Below are 6,050 nucleotides of genomic sequence, written 5' to 3' on the forward strand. Positions count from 1 at the left end.
GATTTAGAGTTACACCAGATGGATGTAAAGACAGTGTTTCTCAATGGAAACATTGATGAGACAATTTATATGGTGCAACCTGAAAACTTTGTGTCAGGAGATCCGAAGTCTATGGTGTGCAAATTAAAAAAATCCATCTATGGTCTCAAACAAGCATCTCGTCAATGGTATCTCAAATTTCATCAAGTGATCACCTCCTATGGTTATGAGGTGAATTTGGTGGAAGATTGTGTATATCATAAATTCAGTGGGAGTAAATTTATTTTTCTGATTTTGTATGTTGATGACATACTAATTGCCACTAACGATTTGGCTTTATTGCATGACACCAAGAAATTTCTCACTAAATTTTTTGAGATGAAGGATCTTGGTGATGCCTCTTTTGTATTAGGAATTCAAATTCTACGAGATCGTTCTCGTGGCATTCTAAGGTTATCACAAAAGAGTTATATTGATAAAGTCCTTGATAGATTTGGCATGCTGGATAGCAAATCAGGAGATACACCCATAGCAAAAGGAGACAAGTTTAGTCTCAAACAATGCCCCAAGAATGAACTTGAAATAAAGGAAATGCAAAAGATTCCTTATGCCTCGGCTGTAGGAAGCCTTATGTATGCTCAAGTTTGTACTCGTCCTGACATAGCTTTTATAGTGGGAGTTTTGGGCAGATACCTAAGTAACCCGGGAATGGATCATTGGAGAGCAGCCAAACGGGTCATGCGGTACTTAAAGAAAATAAGAGATTACATGCTCACATACAGGAAATCAGACAAACTAGAGATCATTGGGTTTTCTGACTCTGATTTTGGTGGATGCTAAGACACTGGACGATCTACATCGGGCTATGTTTTTATGCTGGCTGGAGGAGCCATTTCCTGGAAAAGTGTCAAACAAACACTTGTAGCTTCTTCAACCATGGCAGCAGAAYTCATAGCTTGTTACGAGGCATCCAATCATGGAATATGGTTGCGAAATTTTGTCGCGGGGCTGCGTATAGTTGAGGGCATTGAAAGACCTCTGAAGTTATTCTGTGACAATAATTCGGCTGTGCTATATTCAAATAACAACAGGAGCTCTATAAAGTCGAAACATAAAGATATAAAGTTTCTGGTTGTTAAAGAAAGAATCCAGAATGGTCAAATTATGATAGAACATACGGGGACAAACTCAATGTTTGCGGATCCACTAACCAAAGCCTTGGTACCTAAGGTTTTTCATGAGCATACTGCTAGCATGGGTGTTGTTTTGGATGACACTAAAGCTTAGTGGGAGTTTGTATTGATGTTTTAAGTTATTAACAATAATTTGTTTATTTTCTGCAGACTTCAGTTTATGGAAATTTTTTGATCATTCCTGAATATATGTAATTTTCTAATTTTTGTCTTATGTTTGGAATATTACATATATTGATCTCATAAGGACTAAAGTTGAACCAGTTGGAAATAGGCATGATTGCAATCACATTGCATGTAATTTCCATGCCACTCATCCATGCTTGATCTATGTCATTAGATATGTTGGTATGGTGACCATGGAAGGTTAAGTTACATTATTGAAGTGACAAAAGCCGCCATGATCTCATACGAACATAGAAGATGGACAAGATTGTACATTAAAAGGGGCTCTAATTAAATAAATAGCATAAAGTTGCGCACTAAGGAAATTTAAATATAATTGATCAAGAATAACATGTAGCCCAAGTGGGAGATTGTTGGGATTTATTTATAAATCCAATAATAATTATGGGCTTACATATTATTATATAATTATATTACGCTATTTAAGTAATGGGCTAATTATGTGATTAATTAAAGAGAGCCCATTAGAACCCAATTTGGTATGGACTTAATGAGAGGAAGCCCATTAGGTTATAATTAGGGTTTAATGGGAACCCTAATTATAACTTATATAAAGACGGCTAGGGTTATGGTTCCCAGACACCAAAATCAATACGTTTATTCTCTCCCCATTGGAAGGACATCAAGGATTTTGCGTTGAGAAAAGCCATAATCTCGGATCTACGTTTCATACTCAAGCCTAACTAATGGAGACGGGTACGTATATTCTTATTCGTATGTTCTTAATAATTCTTTGTGATAATCTTCTTCTTTCCAACAAAGAATTGCTACCATTTTATACGTAGTACACTGACAAAATGACCACTTTTCAGATTTCTCATAAAATGACCATCAAAATCGCCCATGGATAGCGATTTACTTTATTGGGGTGATTTCCCCATTTGACGTACGAATGAGTTCCACATGTATACCATTTTGGGGACAAAAGTCGGATTTTCTAAGAATACCCCATGCAAATCGCCCCGAATATATGGGGGCAATTTTGACCGACGTTTTGTCTTCTAATGAATACATTCTATGATGCAACTTTATGTTTGATTTGATACGATGTGGCTATACATTGGGGGTGATTTTGACCAATATTTTGTCTTATTTGAGACGATCTTGTATAAAAATGGGATGAGAGGGGGACCATTCCTACAATTTCCTACCACCACTGACCACCATGAACATGCATTGTCCACCGAGATCTTCCACCGTAGATCATATACCAATGTCCACCACCGTTTGCCTCCACTGTTATACATCATGGAACCACCTGTAACAAATTGTAATGTTTTGTCTAATATTGACTCTTCAGACTTGAATTTAGAAATGAAATTATATCAATAATTAGTTAAAATTAAGTTAACCCTAGAATAAAATTGAATTTAAAAATGAAACTATATCAGTAAATTGAATTTAAACTTAGAAGTAAATTTAGAATGACTATTCAGATTTGTACTCTTGAAATAACTCTGAATAATGACTCTTCAAACTTGAATTTAGAAATGAGACCATATCAATATGAAGATCATTTTTTCAAGATTTCCTTTCCATCTTCATCATTTGATCAACGCATTTTTTTCTCCGATATACACATGCTACCCATATTGCATTTAATGCAAGCCACGTCAAATTAAATGTTTCACAAAATCAAACATGCTTTTTTGACCTAGTTCAGTTGACTTTCTAAACATGTATGCAACTTATATTGTGCAAGAGATGGTACTTTCGTATTTCGTGTTTGTTGAAAAAGATAAAATCTTCTACTGACCAAACCTCGGTACATGCGATCAACCACTAATGGTTTGACACTGTCATTGGCTCTATTAGTTGGTTAGTATCCACTGTTGTTTGGCACTTGATAATGGTTACCAACGCTTCAACATATCACTAGTTAACTCTTCAGCGTTAGTTGAAAACCCAACATGTGATAAGCTTTGATAACGCCATTATTGGCGTTATTTTGATACCACTTTCTGTGTACTTTCATATTGTATCCAAGCAAATGAAGCATTTATCTAACAGTTTGATGCAAGATCAAATAGTGAATGAATTTTCAAGGGGTTCAGTAAGAATCAGAAGATTTTAGATTTCAATTCGAGAATTTATAGTCTTTTTTAATAGAGGACTTAATACGGAATAAAACAGCATGCATGCTTTGGAGAAGAATCGAAGCTAAATTGGAAGAACTAGTGTAAAAACAGGAGCCTAAGTGAGTTACCACGTGGGCTCAACTTCTCGGGCGACTTACCACGTGACTTAAATCGCATGGCAGGTCGCAACAACCTTCGATTGTATTTTGTTCCTTGTTCCAACTAGAGTCGAGGGGATTCAGCTTTCTACCCAAAAACATTGCGGTTAGGGGCAATTTTGAGAGTATTAACAATAGAGTTTTGGAGCAATTTAAGCGAAGAAACATCTTGGAAGAGGCGATTAACAACGATTTGATCTGCATTCGTGGGTATTGAGCTTCACAAAGGGTGTTTACACTTATCCAGATTTGTTGAGAAACCAAAGTCTAGATATATGCTTTTTTTTCCTTCTTCTTTGATTTTAATCACATCCAACGTGAACTAATCTTTAGATGTTGCGGGTTAGATGAATTTTAGTTGTTAAACAGACGGGTAGATTGTGGATTATTATTGAAGTTTTAATTAATGAAGCATATGATTTGGTTTTAATGTTGTTATTAGCCTAATCAACTATTAACTAACTATGTGTAGAGTGAGAACTTGGATAGAAATATACCAATTGAACCCTAGTACTATTATACAATGCTGATAAATAAAAGCCTCTGACTTTGTGGGTTGAGATCGAGAGATGAAGCGTGCAGATTCAGGGACTAACATGTTATAACTCGGGAGAGGGTAACATATAAAATTGTGATTGTTTATTCATTAATTGTCTACTTAATAACTTTTCAGTTTCGAGTGTTCTATGTGAAGGCTATTAGGATTCTAACTCCCAACTACCTTCTCTTCTATAGAAATTTCCAAAAGCTGTTACCTGCTTTGTTAAGTTTTCATTAGTAATTTAATAATTAATTTCATCCAACTTAGACCATCCCGTTAATAGTAATTATAATCATTGTAAGTACCTAATTCTTTTAGTTCTCGTACTTATCATACATATTACTTGATTCGATATCATACATTTACGGTTAGATTTTGGGGGGGGGGGTGTAAACCCATCTATCAAGCCTAAGTGTTAGTGTCACCAAATGGTACATTACAAGCTTAACCCAATGTTTTATCAGTTTTTGCCCATTATCAAATATTCAACATATCCTAGGGCTCAACTAATCAACATGTAAACCCTAAATCATACTTAAAATCAAACTATAAGTTGAAATCAAACTCAAACCCCATTCCAAAAATGCTGAGTATCAGGGAGGGAAAATTTACTCGCAAATCCGTCACTGATACTCCGTCGGTCAAATGCTCGTAGGTAATGTTATCAGCGAGGGATACTAGCGACGGATTTGCTAGAGATATTTTCAGCGACAGATCAATGAGAGAATATACCAGCAATGGATCAGCGAAGGAATTTCAGCGACAGATCAGCGAGGGAACTTTCAGCGACGGATCAGCGAAGGAAGCTTCAGCGACGGATCTGCGAGGGATCCTTCAGCGACGGATCTGCGAGGGATCTTTCAGCGACAGATTTTCCCTCGCTAATTCGTCGCTAATTTGTATTAATGTAAAAAATATTTTTTTTGAAATTACTTAAATCTTGTATTTATTTATACAAAACTTGAAAATAATATAACAAACCAAAAATGTGAAAAAATTAAAACTAACTAATTCATACGATTTAAAATATTCAATTCATACAATTTAAAATATTCATTTTATACAATTTAATCTTCAAATACATACAATCTAACTACCGGGAGGTGGGGGAGGTGGGAAAACGTATCCTGACTGCCGCATAAACGCAGCAAAATGCTTCGATAAGGTGGTCTGTTGGGATAATGCAGCAGTTTGTCTCGCCTGTTCGGCCTCCAAATCTGCCATCTTCTTCCGTTCGTCCTCCATCTTGGCCAGATGGTCCTCCCGCAACTATGCCTCCTCCTCTACCTTTGTCAACTTCTCTCTCAACTCCGATACCTGTAAATATTAAATATTCGAGAAAATCAGTAATTTTTTCGCAATTTTACGAATGAGAAATTTTATAACAATATAACCAACATACATCTGCTCTTGACTCGTATGATGACCTGCTACTGCTACATCTACCCGTCATAGCATAAGAGGGATCCTGGGTTAGCAACCACAACATATATATATATATATATATATATATAGAGAGAGAGAGAGAGAGAGAGAGATGAGCGATCAAATGAAAACCTGCTCTCATTTGTGTAAACCATGCAAACCACATTCATCCGTCGATTTCATTGTTTAATCTTAAAATTTTCATAAAATTGTTTTATCTTGTGAAATTATTTCATATAATACTTTTTTTGATGAAGTTGTTTCATATATGGTTGTGAAATTGTTTCATATAATACTTAATGAAATTTTAATGAAATTGTTTCATCTATTTCTCTAAAATTAAAATAATGAATATGATAATAAATGAACAAAATGAAAAATTATGATTGGTTGACTGAGGTTTGCACGGTTTGTACAAATTGAGTGGTTTGCATTTGATCGCTCCCATATATATATATATATATATATATATATATATATATATATATAT

The sequence above is a fragment of the Cynara cardunculus genome (genome assembly GCF_001531365.2).
Source record: "Cynara cardunculus var. scolymus isolate 2C chromosome LG 4, CcrdV1, whole genome shotgun sequence".
Classification (NCBI taxonomy): domain Eukaryota; kingdom Viridiplantae; phylum Streptophyta; class Magnoliopsida; order Asterales; family Asteraceae; genus Cynara; species Cynara cardunculus.